Source organism: Piliocolobus tephrosceles, chromosome 1 (genome assembly GCF_002776525.5).
Source record: "Piliocolobus tephrosceles isolate RC106 chromosome 1, ASM277652v3, whole genome shotgun sequence".
Classification (NCBI taxonomy): Eukaryota; Metazoa; Chordata; class Mammalia; order Primates; family Cercopithecidae; genus Piliocolobus; species Piliocolobus tephrosceles.
This window is the reverse complement of record NC_045434.1, coordinates 36,527,081-36,545,827: the sequence shown is the minus strand read 5'-3', so window position 1 is coordinate 36,545,827 and position 18,747 is coordinate 36,527,081. Positions and strand designations below refer to the sequence as shown.

Genomic DNA, 18,747 nt, shown 5'->3' with positions numbered 1-18,747 from the left:
AAATGGGCAAAGACAAATGGTCAAGAAACATGTTTTTAAAAAGCTCAACATCACTAAACATCACGGAAATGCAAATCAATACCACAATATCATCTCACTCCAGTTAGAATGGCTATTACCAAAAAGACAAAAAACAACAAATGCTAGCGAGGATATACAGAAAAAGGAACTCTTATATACTATTGGTGGGAAGGTAAACTAGTATATCCACTATGGAAAACACTATGGAGATTCCTCATAAAACTACAAATAGAACTGTCATATGATCCAGCAATCCCACTACTGCATATTTATCCAAGGGAAAGAAAATCAGTATACTGAAGAGCTATCTGCCATGTTTATAGCAGCATTATTCACAATAACCAAGAAATGGAAACAACCAAGTGTCCAACAAAGATGAACAGATGAAGAAAATATGGAACTACATCCTGTCTATAAGAGACTCACTTTAGATCTAATGACAAAAATAGACTAAAGTTAGCAGGATGAAAAAAGAAACTGTATGTAAACAGTAACCAAATGAGAACATAGGAGGTCACAATTATATTAGGCAAAATACACTTTAAGTCAAAACCATTCACATTTCCATAAAAAAGAAAAGAAAACATATATACACACAATGGAATACCATTCAGCCTTAAAAAGAAAAAAATTCTGTCATTTACAACAACATGGATGAGCCTGGAGGACGAATATGTTAAGTCAATAAGCCAGGAACAGAAAGTTAAACACAGCATGTTCTCACTCCTATGCAGAAGCTCACAGAAGAGCTCTTCTCATAGAAGAGTAGAACACAGGTTAGTAGGGACTGGGAGGGGAGTTAAGGGCGCTTAGGAGAGATTTGTTAAAGGATACAAAATTACAGCTAGATAGAAGGAGTAAGTTCTAGTGTTCTACAGCACTGTAGGATGGCCATAGTTAAAGATAACATATTGTGTATTTTCAACTAGACAGAAGACAAGATACTGAACATCCCCAACACAAACAAGTGATAAATATTTGAGATGATGGATATGCTAATCACCCTGATCTGATCACTATACATTGTATCAAAACATCACTATTGCCCCATGAATATGTACAACAATTGTGTCAATTTAAATTTTTTTTAATTTAAAAGATAAAGTTAAGCATTCTGTTACATAGTAATAAGCTTGTCACAACATTCTACTCCCATAATGGAAGACAGCCAAAGTTCTCTGTATAGTCATGCCCATGCAATGATGTTTTGGTCAACACAAACCACATATATGACACTGGCCCCTTAAAACTATATTGGAACTGAAAAATTTCTATCGCCTAGTATTTACTATACCATATTTTTATTGTTATTATAGAGTGTGCTCCCGCTATTTACTAAAAAATAAAAATACATATTTTACAAATATTTTATTTTAAAAAATATTTTTAAAGCATAAAAAGTAAAAACATAAAAATAAAATTTAAATTGAACAAAAGCTTACAGAATAAGGCTATAAACTATTGCTGTACAGCTGTATATTTGTTTTAAGCAAAGAATTATTACAAAAGAGTCAAAAAGTTTTTTAAAAAGTTTATGAAGTAAAAAAAGTTACAGTAAACTAAGGTTATAACTGAAGAAAGATTTTTTAGTCAACTTAGTGTAGCCTAAGTGCACAGTGTTTATAAAGTCTACAGTAGTGTACAGTAATGTTCTAAGCCTTCAATAGCCTGTTGGACTGCTTTATTTTCTGAGGCTTACTATCTGCCAAGGTCTAAATTTAAATAATCTTCAATTATCAGAAAACAGCTTTCTTCTTCACATCAAGTGATATAAGAAATAATATAATAAAACACTCATGTACCTACCTCTCAGTTTAAGAAATAAACTATTACCAATTTGGCTGCAGTCCTCTGTGTATCTCTACTCATACTCATCTCTCTCCCCTCATCCAGAAAGAATAACCTCTAGGCTGAACTCAGCATTTATCATGTTTACCTTCCTTCAACTCTAACATTTTTCAAAAGTCAAAAAGGCCAACTTCCCACTAGGCACAAAACAACTGATCACAAATTATGCCTTCAAAATGTTCCCATAAAGCTTTGTTAAATGAAACTGTGTAAATACTAAAGATATCAATCACTGTGTTTAGCCTACCAATAGTCCTTTTCTCTAAGGAATTACCCCTACTCACTACTGTGATCCACAAAGATCTGCCCCTCACTCTAGCTCTAGCTGATTGGATAAGAACTAAGGAAGTGACTCAAAAGCATCCTATCCAGTCCCGGGAAAAAGAGACTGCAGAGTTTTGGAATTGAAAGGATAAGCAACTGACCCATGAGCTATAAGGAGCCACGCTGAAAAATACAATGAAAAACAAAGAGGAAAATCAAAGAAAACCAAATTTTAAAACAGTGGCCCCAAAGGAAAGGAAAAAGAGGTCTTGCTCTTGACAATTTTCCAGTTCCCGTAATGCTAGTACCTCATTTTCTGCTCTTACATTCTTGGATGCCTCTCTCAAATTTCCCTTTATTTGAGTTTCCTCACGGGGGAAAAAAAAAGATAAAAACCTACAGAAGGCCGAGACGAGTGGATCACGAGGTCAGGAGATCGAGACCATCCTGGTCTACACGGTGAAACCCCCGTCTCTACTAAAAAATACAAAAAAAAAAAAAAAAAAAACTAGCCGGGCGAGATGGCGGGCGTCTGTAGTCCCAGCTACTGGGGAGGCTGAGGCAGGAGAAAGGCGTAAACCCGGGAGGCGGAGCTTGCAGTGAGCCGAGATCGCGCCACTGCACTCCAGCCTGGGCGACAGGGCGACAGAGCGAGACTCCATCTCAAAAAAAAAAAAAACCCTACAGAAAAAGAGGATCCAACAAAATAATCATTCATTTCAAACCTCTAAATCATGTACTTAGAGGGGAAAGAAGCTATTAATGAAAAATATATTTGAAATTCATTTCCTGTATTTCATTTCTTATTTCTTATATTCATATATTTCTTAACACATTTTTTGTAGCATACTGGAAATGAATCTCAAATACACTACACAAAATGTGTTAAGAAATATACTGTTTTAAAGAGAGAGAATACAGAAAATACCCCAAAATGAGTGACAGTTCCTCTCAGAGATATGTGCAGGGTTTTTTCTGGTCATCAGAAAATGTGTTTTTTTTAAGCCAACTGATAAAATGTTGCCTTTATCTTTCACTTTGTTATGAACAGTTCTTCAACTAAAAAGTCCATATTTTTTAAACCAAAAATTGGAGCATAGTCTAAAAAGCTGTATTTTTTTCTGATTTACAGGCTTATTCTTACTAAAGTCTTAGAAAAGCCTAAACATTAAAAAAGAATTGTGTCTGTCTAGAAAACCTAGGAAATATGCCTACATTCTAGTAATACAATTTTCCAGTCAACAGGCATTACAACACTAAGTTATTAATATTTGGGATCTTAAACTTTCACCTTAAAACTCTCACTACTTTTGGGATTCGTAAAACATATTTCTCCTGTTTCCCTTGCCTCTTGATTGTTTTATCTCTTACCTCTCAACTCCTGATGGGTTCTCTACTTCTGTCTAATTCATCAATGGTAACATTTCCAAGGCTTTTTCCTAGGCCTCTTCTTCTCTAGCTCCTTCTCCCCAGGCAACCTCACATACTTTCATGGCTTTAACTATTTCCTAAATGTTATATTTCTTCCTCAGATCTATTTCTGAGCTCTACATGCAAGTTTTCAGTCTATTTGATGTCTATCTCCAAGTACCATTGGCACTTCAAATTTTTCATGTTCAAAACCAAATAAATTCATTATCATCTATCTTCAAAATTTTCTTCTTGTACTCTTAATAAATTGGATTAACATGCATCTAGCTCATCTTTGACATTCCTATCTCTCCCACATTCCATCATATACTTAGTTACCATATCATTTATACCCTTAAGTTGTTTCTCTATTATGATATATAAACTATGCCTCATACATAAAGCTGTTTGTAAAAAAAAAAAATTTAAGTTGTTTCTCTAATTTTTCTTTCTTCCCCTTGCCTCTGTTCAAAGCATCATCTTTAGCTTACATTACGGTAAAAGCTTCCTAAATTATCCTGCTCCTAAATCCATTCTCCATACTGCAATCTAAGTTATCATTCTAAAACAGAACCTAGCAATTCTGATTTTATAACTCTTCAATGACTATCATTTATGGGACAGAGCTCCAAACTCCTTAGCATGATGGACACTTGGAGACCTTCACAACATTAATTTACAGTCTCACCTGTTTATTCTTTTTTTAAGCAAAACTGTGTAACTACTTTCCTGTCGAATAGGTATATCTAGAGTACATTCTTTGAATATCCAGAACATTTCATTATCTCCACACTGTCTTTTCCTAAATTTTCTCTGGCAAGAATGCCCTTCAAAGCCAAACTCTGATGTTATCTTCTATAAATCTTTCCCAAACTGGCTCTTAATAAAATTAGTACTTCAATTAGTACTTCTCTGTTTCCTATAGTACTCTTTTCATTTTTTCCTTTTCTTTTTTTTTTCTTTTTTAGAGACAGGGTCTTGCTGTGTCACTCAGGCTGGAGTACAGTGATGCAATCATGGTTCACTGTAGCCTGAAACTCTTGGGCTCAAGCAATCCACCTGCCTCAGCCTCCTGTGTTGCTAGAACTACAGGCATGTGCCACCATGTACAACTAATTTACCTTATTTTTTTTAGAGACAGGTCTCTTTTGTTGCCCAGGCTGTTCTTCAAATCCTGGCCTCAAGCAATCCTCCAGCCTTGGCCTCCCAATGCACTGGGAATACAGGCATGAGCTACCACGGCTGGCCTCTGCTCATTTTTCATAGTTTTATCATTATATACATATACACACATACATACATTATACATAATTCATTCATTCAATGAACATTCATTGAGCACTTAAGGCTCATAATCAAGTAAAGGAGATACACACATAAACAAATAGTATACAATATAATGAGTGCTATAATAGAGTTACAAATAGTATATATGTATCAGTCTCCCCACAAGGTTGTGTGGTCCTTAAGGACTGTATCTTCTTACTCATCTAGAGATCAACAGAACCTTCAATGAACAAATGAACAAACGACAGCATTAGAAGCTGTTATGAGCTTCATTTAAACAGAAAAAAATAAAGGAGAATCAAAGGCAGGGCTGCCAGTGGAAGGATGAGGTATGATGGGTCAACAGTAGTGTTAAGAAACATGATCTCAGAAGCAGAAGAAGCAGTTAAAGGGCCAGGCTGCAAAACCACTCATCAGAAAGAAAGAGGAACAATTAACATATTTATCACTATGGCAGTAAATGAGGGGGGAAAAAAGAAACTGAAAAAATAGAAAATGAAAAGAAATGAAAAATAAGGAAATGAAATTCACATACTATTTTGCAAGTAGCCTGTAAGAATATATAGCAAAACAAATTACAAGGAACACACACACAAAATTTGACCTGCTGATAACAGGGCAAAGAAAAGCACTACAGGTAGTCACATAAGCTAAATATATGATGTCATGGAAATAATGGGAGCCATTTGATAAAAGCATGTCATCATTAATGTGCAATAAATCAGAAAACTGGAGTAAAAGATAATGCTACTGCTCTATCACCAAGTAAAAGCCTAATTATGATTACACTAAAAAAAAGTATAACAAATACATATAAATGCTACTGGATACTCATTTATACACTCACTGACACAAACAGGGTGATTAACAGTTAAACTGGAACAATGAAACATTGCCATCTAGATTCACTGAACAGCAGAAACTACTCAGAAGGAAAGACATTTCTCTCAGCTACCCACTCAAAGCAAACACTGACTACTAGGTCTATGGCTTCAACCTTACAAAAAATGTTAGTGTTTCTTAAAAGGGAATAATGTACATAGATTATTTGCAGAAATTACTAGAGGGGTACCACTGCTAATTATTAGCTACAACTTAGCAAACGTATTTGCCTTGTTAAAAATTTTGTGCCTACTGAGGCCGGGTGCGGTGGCTCACACCTGTAATCCCAGCACTTTGGGAGGCCGAGGTGCGTGGATCATGAGGTCAGGAGATCGAGACCATCCTGGCTCACACAGTGAAACCCCGTCTCTACTAAAAATACAAAAAATTAACCGGGCATGGTGGTGGGCGCCTGTAGTCCCAGCTACTTGGGAGGCTGAGGCAGGAGAATGGCGTGAACCCAGGAGGTGGAGCTTGCAGTGAGCCAAGATCGCACCACTGCACTCCAGCCTGGCAACAGAGTGAGACTCTGCCCCCCCCCCCCAAAAAAAAGTTGAATACACTCAGTGTCCATTTAGACTCTTGACTCTCAAGCAATTCCAATGTGGTTGCCATCCCCATTTCTCCACAACTCTCATTAAAATCACCAAAACCTCTTCGTCTCCAAATCTAATGGGTATTTTCAATCCTCAATCTACTTGACCTTGACCTCCTGGCAGCTTCCTTACAACTGACCATTCTCTAAAAACACTCTTTTCAGCCGGGTGCGGTGGTACGTGCCTGTAATCCCAGCTACTCAGGAGGCTGAGGCAAGAGAATTGCTTGAACCAGGGAGTTGGAGGTTGCAGGGAGCTGAGATCGCATCACTGCACTCCAGCCTGGGTGACACAGCGAGACTCCATCTCAAAAAAACAAAACAACAACAACAACAAAAACAACAGCACTCTTTTCCCTTGACTTCTACACACTACACTCTAGACATACAATACGTACATTTTCCCACTTCTCTAGTTCTCTTTCTCAGTCTCCTTTACTAGTCTTTCTCTATATGTCTTTTAAACCTTGAAGCTCAGAAGGATTTGACCTTCAGCTTTTTTGCTTCTAACACTATACTCTCTCGCTGGGCAACCTCACTCTTGGAAAAGGCTTTCAAAACCATCTACATGCCAATGACTACCAAAACACCAGATTTTACCTCTGATATCCTAACCCACATATCAAACTGCTTATTTAGAAATCTGAAAGGCACATCAAACTCACTATCCCCAAGTGCCAGCTCATGATTATTCCACAAAAAACAAATGAGGTATTCCTTATCTCAGTAATCCAGCTGCATAAACCAGAAACAACTACAAGAAAAGGTGACCTCAAGAAGAGATGACCATATGACCTGTAAGGTTCTTTTCTACTCTGAATTTATAATCTGTACTACCAGTTCTCAAAGTGTGGTTCAGGGATCTTTGAGGGTCTCTCACACTCTTTCAGGAAGCGTCTTTGAAATCAAAACTATTTACATAATAATATTAAGACTTTGTCTTTTTTATTCTCATTCTCTTATGAATGTATAATGGAGTTTTCCAAAGGCCACATGACATATGATATCACAGCAGACTGAATGCAGACAGAAGCAGATATGAGAATCCAGATGTCTTCTATTAAAACAGACATTAAAAAGAGTTGAAAAATGTCAAACAATGCCACTCACTGCTTTTTACTGTTGAGATACAGTTAGTTATTTTTCATTTAAAAATGTTAAGCCCAGGTGCAGTGGGTCACGCCTGTAATCCCAGCGTTTTGGGAGGCCAAGATAGGAGGACTGTTTGAGTCCAAGAGTTCAAGACCAGCCTGGACAACTTAGTGAGACTCAGTCTCTACAAAAAAATTTATTTTAATTAGCCAGGTGTGGTGGCATGCACCTGTAGTCACAGCTACTAAGAAGCTTGAGGTTGGAGGATCACTTGAGCCTTAAAGGTCAAGATTGCAGTGAGCTATGATTGAACTACTGCACTCCAGCCTGGGCAACGGGGTGAGACCCTGTCTTAAAAACAAAACAAGGCAGGGCGCAGTGGCTCATGCCTATAATCTCAGCACTTTGGGAGGTCGAGGCAGGCAGATCACCTGCGGTCAGAAGTTCGAGACCAGCCTGGCCAACATGGTGAAACCCAGTCTCTACTAAAAATACAAAAATTAGCCGGGTGTGGTGGCATGCGCCTGTAGTCCCGGCTACCTGGGAGGCTGAGGCAGGAGAATTGCTTAAACCCAGGAGGCAGAGGTTGCAATGAGCCAAGATTGTGCCACTGCACTTCAGCCTGGGCAACAGAGCAAGACTCTGTCTCAAAAAAAAAAAAAAAAAAAAAGAAAACAACAGCAACAACAGAAAGTTATTATTTTAACATGCAATATGTTTATCATTATTTTAAATAAACAAGTACATTGAAAATTTCAAATACAGTAAACATCAATAGAGAAATCCCACATGAACAAAATCTTTTTGAGTCTTTCATAACTCAAGTGCATGAGGCGGTCTTAATACCAAAACATTTGCGAAACAATGACCTATACCTGTGGTGTGTATACACAAGTAAGATATAAGATGACATTGTGAAATAGCCAATTCTCAATTATCTTCTAACAGCAAATTTTTGTTTCACATATATTGACAGTGTTTTCATTCAATCACATAGTTTCATTTTGCTCAACATTTATTGGCCTCCTACTAAGTGCCAGGCATTAAGGGATAAAAGATGAAACAAATGACTTCATTCTGGCTCTTAGAGAGAATATTTCCCATACCTTTGCTACATTTCAGTTCTCTCATCTATATCAGATCATATATAACAATCACCTCTCTCTGAAAGATTAAGAAAAAGATGAGTCTGCAATATTCCTACTATCTATCCTCAACATAAAATGGACAAATAGTAAATTTAGTAAGGACCAGCAGAAAAAAAAGTGGAAAATACTCAGTTATAACTCAGATCTATTACACTGTTCCAAGTAAATTCCAGAATAACCAACACTCCCATAACATAGTCTAATATACCACTAACCTGAGAATTTAGCCTGACATGTTTCTACTTATAAAATATAAACCTCAACAACTACTTTTACAAAAACTGAGTGACTTACTGTAATCCAGGAAATCCAGAAGATACTATGTAACATTAGTACTACTTTGGCCTTTGCAGCATAGGAGGCAGAGTAAGGATAAAAGAGAACACAATGCACGACACTGATGAAACAAAGAGTTAAATTTCGTAAACAAGACACCCATAGATTTTTACTTTAGGAGAGTTGAGGGCAGCAAATAGGACCAGGAATAACCAAAAGAAGGGGGGAGCCCTAAAAATAGGCCTACACTTTTGCTTACTATCTAGTTATCCTGAGTACTTTTCTAAATTAATATCAAGGAATATATCTACAAAAAGGAGTCTTACAGTTTGCAAGTCAGGATTATTTTTTGCCTAAAAGTATAAAAGTTTCACTACAGAATTTTCCCTTATACATAAGAAAGTTAATATTGGTTAACTCCAAGGAGAGGAAGTGAGGGTCCAGGACAGGAAGTAGATTTTTCAGTGTATATATTTTTTATTTTTTTGAAGACAGGGTCTCATTATATTGCCCAGGCTAGTCTTGTTGAATTCCTGAGCTCAAGCAATCCTCCCACTTCAGCCTCCCAAGCAGCTGGAATTACAGCACACACCACCACGCCCAGCTTCTGCTTCTGAATTCTTTTTTTAAAGCAGACACATTGATCACTTTTTGAGGAAAACTCCAAGGAAAAAAGAAATAATTTTTTTGCCTTTTTTAGAAACTGCTGTTAATTTTCCATCAACTCCGTTTCCATGTTGCTTAAGAGTCCATGCAAGAACAGCTTAAGACTATTCAGTGATTATTCCTACCCATTCAGTGGCCTGAGCAATGGGAGCTGTAGACCAGTCTTCTGAGCACTCCAGTCTTTAGTAGGGAACTGCTGAATAGGCACAGAGGGCACCTGCATGCCCTCAGACCAGTCTGCAACCTCAGGCTGAGTAGTGTTAAACTCAGGTGCTGACATAGTCCATTCACCCCAAAATTCTTCCTTGGTCACAGCCTTTTCAGCAGCAGCCTGCTCTGCTTTTTCAGTCTCTTCAGGATCTCTGTAGAAGTAGAGATCAGGCATGACCTCCCACAGGTGTTCACGGGAAATGGTGCCACACACGCACAGAACTTTCCGGGCCAGCACCCACCACATCAAACCCACTGAGTGAGCTCCCTTACTGTTGCATGGGATGGCAATGTCCACACAGCGCAAAGGAGAATCTGTGTTACACAGAGTAATGGTAGGTAGGTTAACCTAAGATGCTTCAGTGAGAGGCTGGTGGTCAAAGCAGCACAAGCCGTGGCTCCCGGAAGGCAGCCTGGCTCTGGTTAGTAAAGGTTCCAGGAGTAAAGCGGTCAGCAATTAGAGTGGCTCCAGTGGCAGCAGCAAACTTCAACACAGCCTTCTGGCCAGTATTTCTGGAGAATATGACGTTGACATCAGCCAGGTTTTCAAAGGTAACAATGGCATGAGCTGCCAGCAGAAGCTTCTTTCAGGTCCTCTTCAGACTTATGATGCAGATGCCATCACTTTTCCTTTTATAGATGTAATGTTCCATTTGGAAGTCAAGGCTGGTGCCACCTAAGTGGGTTCCTCCTGCGAGGAACTTAAGGACATCCTCCTCCTTCATTTGCAGGACATCTAGGCCTCTGGATATTGTAAACGTTTCCCTTTAAGTTACAATGGGAATCCAGAACAACACTGTAGGCACCCCTCTCTGGGTAGCGTGGAAAGCAAGATCATTTTCAAAAGTCTCCTTCTACATTCAATAACTTAGTCATTGAGAGGCTGTTTAAGGAAATGGAAACAATTTTTCTTTCACTGGAAGCCTTTAATGACTCCTTAATGCAGTATACTTGCTTCCTCTTTATGAATCCATTCACAGAATTTTATCAATTATCTTTATTCCTCTGTACTATTATTGACATATCTGTCTCTTACATAAAACTGTGGAGATAGTTTATTCCTCTATTTTTTTTTTTTTTTTTTGAGACAGAGTCTTGCTCTTGTTATGCAGGCTGGAGTGCAGTGGCGCAATCTCGGCTCACTGCAACCTCCACCTCCTGGGATCAAGTGATTCCCTTGCCTCAGCCTCCTTGGTAGCTGGGATTACAGGCATGCACCACCACGCCCAACTAATTTTTGTATTTTTGATAGAGATGGGGTTTCGCCATGTTGGCCAGGCTGGTCTCAATCCCCTGACCTCAGGTGACGCACCTGCCTTGGCCTCTCAAAGTGCTGGGATTATAGGCATGAGCCACCACACCTGGCCTTATTCCTCTTTATATCCCTAGTTCATGCACAGTGTATAGCCACACTGAATACTCCAGACCTGTTTGCCAAATGACACTGATAAGTCTCAGAATCCAATTCTTAAAAGCAAACAGGCACAAATACACATATGAAGCCAGGTATTTTATACAACCTGAAAAGGTTAGACATTCCTAAACAGAAAATATCTTACATGGTAACACTTAAAAAAAAAAAAAGTATACGTGTGAGTATGTATTTTATATTTTAAAACAATCTCAAAATTAAAAAGAAATTCTTTCATAAAATATTTTCACTTTTAAAATTTAGACATGAAATCATGAATGAAATGAAGCCAGTTGGGCCCGGTGGCTCACACGTGTAATACCAGCACTTTAGGAGGTCAAGGCAGGCAGATCACCTGGGGTCAGGAGTTTGAGACCAGCCTGGCCAACATGGTGAAACTCCGTCTCTATTAAAAATACAAAAATTGGCTGGACGTGGTGGTGCATGTCTGTAATCCCAGCTACCTGGAAGGCTGAGACAGAACTGCTTGAACCTGGAAGGCGGAGGTTGCAGGGAGCCGAGATCGCGTTACTGTACTCCCGCCTGGGCGACAGAGTGAGACTCAGTTTCAAAAAAAAAAAAAAGAAAAGAAAAGAAATGAAACCTATTAAGTTATGGCCAGTGCTATTACTATTACTCATCAATGATTTTTAGATACAGTTTTTAAAAAGGAAGGTGCCACAATTCCAGAAACAACTTCTACAAGCCCACTAACAACAACAAAAACTATAAATGGCTTTTCAAAAAATCACCAAAACCCAAACTATTCAAAGATATATCAGATTTTCTCTTTGGAAAAATATCCTTCTATTTGTACAAAGGTCTTCTTTACATCATTATTGCTCTATAACATTTAATAACTTATCATACAAAAATGTAGCAACTATACACATTTTCAGAGATGATCTATTGTATAAAGGGTAGTCTAAGGAGCCTCTCTGAACCTATTCTGGTTTAGAAGCTGGCTGATTTATGAACTGTTCTCTGCTCAATCAAATTCTGTTAAATTTAATTTGTCTAAGGTTTTTATTTTAATAGATGGTGTCAGAAGTGGGATCCAAACTAAGCTTCTAGCAACTCCCAAGAACGCCAAGTGACAAAGCAAGGTACCAACTGGACTCATTTTGTCCACTGCTCTCTCAAAGCTGCTGGAGATTGTGGGTAAGTTCTCTCTCAGATTCTGAAGCTCCATGGGTGTGCATTTGAGCTATCCGAGTTTGAGCAAATTTCTGATCCAAACTAGGTTTGGAAGTTACAACAGAAACTGGACTGGGTCCAGGATCCAACTGTATCTAACTGTCTTGGATCTAATTAGAGGCCTCAGAATGTCTGGCTGGTTTAGACAGAAATTAGTTTAAATGGTAATACTGAAGGGGGTACCAACTTCAGCTTTCAGAAATTTGCAAAGATTTGTGTGTTCTAGCCCCCTTTATTTCTTTTTTCTTGCATGCTTAGGGAGGGAAAAATCATTAGCTAAGTTGACCAAGGGGATCCAAGAGCCAAAGCCACTATTCAAGGTAAAAATGGGATCCTTAATTTCTAAGACCTGAGTACTATACCTTCCAGCATATACATGCAGTATTGTTAGGTCCCCGAAGCAGCAAATGCTTACAAAAATGGTGAAATCTTACTTAAGGTAATTTAAAATCACAACGGTACATTCCAAACAAACACTGCACTTTAAGAAGTACATTTGAAAATGAGGGCTCCCAAATCAGTTTCATTTAGGGATGCCTGTTGGTGTGCAGAAGCTTCTAAAAAGATTTCAATATTTTTATTGCTTTTTAAAAAAAGACTGTAGAAGGCAAATAAAAAGCTTGAGCAACTAATTGATAAGAAAAATTAAATCTGCTAACCTTTCGGCTCTGTTACTACTCTTCTCTGAAGGTGAAAAGAAAGTTATCCTAGATAGTGTTTATAAAAGGTAGGCTGTCAGGTAAAGTAAGCTTCCTCCTTTTTCAGATCTATTCACGCTGAGTCCAGGTACAGAGAAGGCTTTCTTTGCCCTATTCCTTAATGGGCTCTATCCTGAATTTAGTAATTTCACCTAAGAAATAGTAGCTAGGTTAAAAAGATCACCTGTAGACCGAGCACAGTGGCTCATGCCTATAATCCCAGCACTCTGGGAGGCCGAGGCCGGTGGATCACCTGAGGTCAAGAGTTCGAGACCAGCCTGGCCAACATGGCAAAACCCGTCTCTACTAAAAGTACAAACAAAAATTAGCCGGGTGTGGTGGCAGGCGCCTGTAATCCCAGCTACTCAAGAGGCTGAGACAGGAGAACCGGGAGGTGGAGGTTGCAGTAAGCCAAGATTGCACCACCGCACTCCATCCAGCCTGGGTGACAAGAGTCAGACTCCGTCTCAAAAAAAAAAGAAAAAAGATCACCTGTGCAATTAAAATACACTTTTCTGGCATTTAGCTGGCTATTCTGAAATCCTTTTGTAAATGAAATTTACATCTATAAAGGAGATTTCCATTTGTAAATGTATGTGTCTATATACATTAGAAACAGAACGTCAAAGCAAAAAAACTAACAAAGAAACTCTGGACTTAGACACTTGACCAAATGGACCTAACAGACTTCTACAGAATGCTGTACCTAAAAATCACAGAATATACACTCTCATCTACCCATGGAACATTCTCTAAGATGGACCACAAGCTCAGTCATAAAGCAAGTCTCAATACATTCTTAAAAAATGTAATCATGTCAAGCATATTATCAGACTACAGTAGAATAAAATAAGAAACTGACACCAAAAGGAACTCTGAAAACCATAAATACATGGAAACTAAACAACTCGCTCCTAACTAACTTTTGGTTAAACAACAAATTAGCCAGGCGCAGTGGCTCAAGCCTGTAATCCCAGCACTTTGGGAGGCCGAGACGGGCGGATCATGAGGTCAGGAGATCGAGACCATCCTGGCTAACACGGTGAAACCCCGTCTCTACTAAAAAACACAAAAAACTAGCCGGGTGAGGTGGCGGGCGTCTGTAGTCCCAGCTACTTGGGAGGCTGAGGCAGGAGAATGGCGTAAACCCAGGAGGCGGAGCTTGCAGTGAGCTGAGATCCAGCCACTGCACTCCAGCCTGGGGGATAGAGCAAGACTCCGTCTCAAACAAACAAACAAACAAACAAACAAAAAAAAAAAAACAACAAATTAAGGCAGAAATAAAAAAATTTTTCAAAACAAATGAAAATAGAAAAACATACCAAAACCTCTGGGATACAGCAAAAGCAATGTTAAGGGGAACGTTTATAGCACTAAGTACCTATATCAAAAAGAGTAAGATATCAAATTGACAACCTAATGTTGAACTTAAAGGAACCAGAAAAACAAGAACAAACTAAACCCAAAGCTAGCAGAAAACAAAGAAGTAACTAAGATCAGAGCATAACTAAATTAATTGATACCATTAAAAAAAAATACAAAGGATCAACAAAACAAAGTTAGTTCTTTGAAAGGATAAGCAAGACAGATAAACCTCTAGGTAAATTTTTTTTTAAAAAGTGAGAAGATCCTAAGAAGCATAATCAGAAATGACAAAGGTGACAGAACTCATACCACAGAAACACAAAAGAGCCTCAGAGACTACTATGAACATCTTTATGCGCACAAACTAGCAAAACCAGAGGAAATGGATAAATTCTTGGGAACACACAACCTCCCAAGACTGAACCAGGAAGAAGATGAAATCCCGAAGAGATCAACAACGATTTACAAAATTGAATCAGTTATAAAAAAAAAAAAAAATCTACAAACCAAAAAAAGCCCTGGATCAGATGCATTCACAGCCAAATTATACCAAACAAATGAAGAGGTGGTATCAATCTTACTCAAACTATTCCAAAAAATCAACATCACACTGAATAGACAAAAGTTAGAAGCATCCCATCCCCTCTATGAATTGAAACAAGACAAGGATGTCCACTCTTACGACTCCTATTCAACATAATACTGGAAGTCCTACCCATAGGAATCAGGCAGAAAATTAAAATTTAAAAACAAAGCCATCCATATAGGAAAAGAGAAACTCAAATTATCTCTGTTCAATCCTAAAGAGTCCTTCAAAAAACTCCTAGATCTAAGAAAAAGAGCAGTAAAGTTTCAGGATGCAAAATCAACGTACAACAGTCAGTGGCATTTCTACACACCAATAATGTTCAAGCTGAGAATCAAATCAAAAATGCAATCCCATCTATAACAGCCACATGAAAAATAAAATACCCAGGAATAAACTTAACCAGGGAGGTGAAAGATTGCTCCAAGGGGAACTACAAAACACTAATGAAAGAAATAACAGATGACACAAACAAATGGAAAAACATTCCAGGCTCACAGATTGGAAGAATCAATATTTAAATGACCATACTGCCCAAAACATCTAAAAATTCTATTCCCATCAAATTAGCAACATCATTTTTCACAAATTAGAAAAAACAATTCTAAGATTCATATGGAACCAAAAAAGAGCCTGAATAGCCAAGTAAAAAGAACACAATGGCATCACATTACCCAACTTCAAACTATACTACAAGGCTATACTAACCAAAACAGCATGTTACCAATACAAAAACAGACACATACATCAACGTAACAGAATAGAGAACCCAGAAATAAAGCCACACACCTATAACCAGCTGATCTTGAACAAAGCTGACAAAAGCAAAAATGGGGAAAGGATACCTATTCAATAAACGGTGCTAAAAAAAAAAAAAAAAAAAACCCCTCCAAAAAAACAAAAACAAAAAAAAACTGGCTAGCGTATACAGAAGAATGAAACCAGACCCCTACCTTTCACCACATACAAAAATTAACTCAAGATGTATTAAAGACTTAAACATAAAACCTCAAACTATAACGATCCTATTTTTAAAAAACCTAGAAAAAAACTCTTCTGCACATTGGCCTAGGCAAAGAATTTATGACTAAAACCTCAAAAGCAAATGCAACAAAACAAAAATTGATAAACAAGACTTAATTAAACTAAAAAGCTTCTGCAGAGCAAAAGAATCAACAAAGTAAAGAGGTAACCTAAAGAATGAGAAAACAATATTTGCAAACTATACATGTGACAAAGGACTAAGATCCAGAATCTACAAGGAATCATAAACAAATGAACAAGAAAATAACAAATAACTCCATTAAAAAGGGAGCAACAGACACTGCTGGTGGGAATGTAAATTAGTTCAACCCCTGTAGAAAAGAGTATGGAGATTTCTCGAAGAACTTAGAACTATCATTAGACCCAGAATTTCCACTACTAGGTACCTACCCAAAGGAAAAGAAATCATTCTATCAAAAAGACACTGCACTAGTATGTTTATCGCAGCACCATTCATAATAGCAAAGTCATGGAATCAACCTAAGTACCTATCAACAGTAGATTAGATAGGCTGGGAGCCTGTAATCCCAGCACTTTGGGAGGCTGAGGTGGGCAGATCACGAGGTCTGGAGTTCGAGACCAGCCTGACCAACGTGGTGAAACCCATCTCTACTAAAAATACAAAAATCAGCCAGGCGTGGTGGCGCGTGCCTATAATCCCAGCTACTCAGGAGGCTGAGGCAGGAGAATCGCTTGAACCCAGGAGGCAGAGGTTGCAGTGAGCCAAGATCAGGCCACTGCACTCCAGCCTGAGCGACAGAGCAAGATTCTGTCTCAAAAACAAAACAAAACAAACAAACAAACACCACAGATTAGATAAAGAAAATGTGGTATGTATACACCATGGAATACTATGTAGCCACAAAAATGAATGAAATCATGTCCTTTGGAGCAACATGGATGCAGCTGGAGGCCATTATCCTAAGCAAATTAATGCAGAAACAGAAAATCAAGTATCACACGTTCTCACTTATAAGTGGGGTCTAAACAATGGGTAAATACAGACATAAAGATGAAAACAAGATACTGTGGATTCCAAAAGTGGGAAAGGGCCCGGCATGGGTGGCTCACGCCTGTAATCCCAGCTTGGGAGGCCAAGGTGGGCAGATCACTTGAGCTCACAAGTTGACGACCAGCCTGGCCAACAGGATGAAACCCCATCTCTCCTAAAAATACAAAAAATTAGCCAGGTGTGGTGGCTCATACCTGCAGTCCAAGCTACTCAGGAGGCTGAGGCAGAAGAATCGCTTAAACCTGGGAGGCGGAAGTTGCAATGAACCTAGATCAAGCCACTGCACTCCAGCCTGGGTGGCAGAGCAAGACTCTGTCACAAAAAAAGAAAAAAGTGGGAAGTGAGGGGCAAGGGGTAAAGGTTGAAAAACTACCTACTGGGTAGTTTCACTATTTTAGTGATAGGTTCAATAGGAGTCCAAAAATAGGTTCCATAGAAGTCCAAACCTCAGCATGACGCAATATACCCATGTAACAAACCTGCACATGTATCCCCCCTAAAACCCAAATCTAAAATAAAAGCTAAAGTGTAGTCTAACTTCATTTATAACTAATCAGAGAAATAAATCGTATTAAAGCTGGACATTAGAAGTCAACCATACTCGTGTTTTCAAGTATGTCGTCATGAACCGTTAGCAGGTTAAAATAAAACAAAACAATATGGTGGACTGGATCTAGCATTTTATTAATGGAACTATATAGGATTGATTTGCAAATATCAGGTGTATTGAAAGTAGTGAGGGCTTTATTTTATTTCATTTTATTTTTGAGACAGAGTCTCTCTGTTGCCCAGGCTGGTGCACAGTGGCGCCATCTCGGCTCACTGCAACCTCCACCTCCCAGGTTTAAGTGATTCTCCTGCCTTAGCCTACCGAGTAGCTGGGATTACAGGTGCTCGCCACCACGCCAAGCTGATTTTTTTGTGTTTTTAGTAGAGAAGGTATTTCACCATGTTGGCCAGGATGGTCTTGAACTCCTGACCTCAAGTGATCTGCCTGCCTCAGCCTCCCAAAGTGCAGGGATTACAGGTATGAGCCACCATGCCTGGCCATGAGGGCTTTTTAAAGTAAAACTTTAAAAAGTGAAACTTTTGTTTCATTATATATATACACATACACATATAACACACGTCTGTTCTTTTTATTTAAAAAAATAAAGGTAAATGTAAAAAAATCAACCTCTGGGAGCACAGAACATGGAAAATATATTTCTTACTGTAGGTGTCCTGGTCAAAAGTTCAAGAGGTTCCTAAACTTTCTCAGTTCACAGACCCCTCAGTATGCCAGTTTTTTTTTTTTTTTTTTTTTTTTTTTTAAATCATGGAACCCCTAGGCCAAAAAAATACCTAACAGTTCCATTTACTAAGGAGTTAAGTTCACAAGCTAATAAGTATTTTTAGCCTAACAACTTAATAGCAGTTCGAAAATACGTATAAATTGAAATAAATATTTTTAAAACAAAATTACAACTACTTAATAAGATGTGTGTACCTACTACTTAATAAGATGTGTGTACCTACTAGACATTACACAAGTTCTCAAATCTTGAAATCATTTTGGACATCACTACCTTCATTACTGCTCCAAACTGATTTTTGCATAGTACTTGCTTTTTATCACAGCAACCTCCCAAAACCTAGCGTTTGGAAGACACAGCGTCATCAAAAAAAAAAAAAAGGTAACACAATCTCTTATGCAGTATCTCAAACTGGTAGTTTGAGCAGTGTCCTATAGATG

At 38.3% G+C, this 18,747-nt stretch overlaps 1 protein-coding gene and 1 pseudogene across 4 annotated transcripts in view; both read right to left on the bottom strand.

The window, feature by feature from the left end:
• Positions 1-18,747, bottom strand: part of CEP350 (centrosomal protein 350) — a 163,246-nt gene that overhangs the window by 138,706 nt on the left and 5,793 nt on the right. The gene's annotated exons all lie outside the window — the stretch shown is intronic.
• Positions 9,583-10,664, bottom strand: LOC111527779 (annotated as a pseudogene).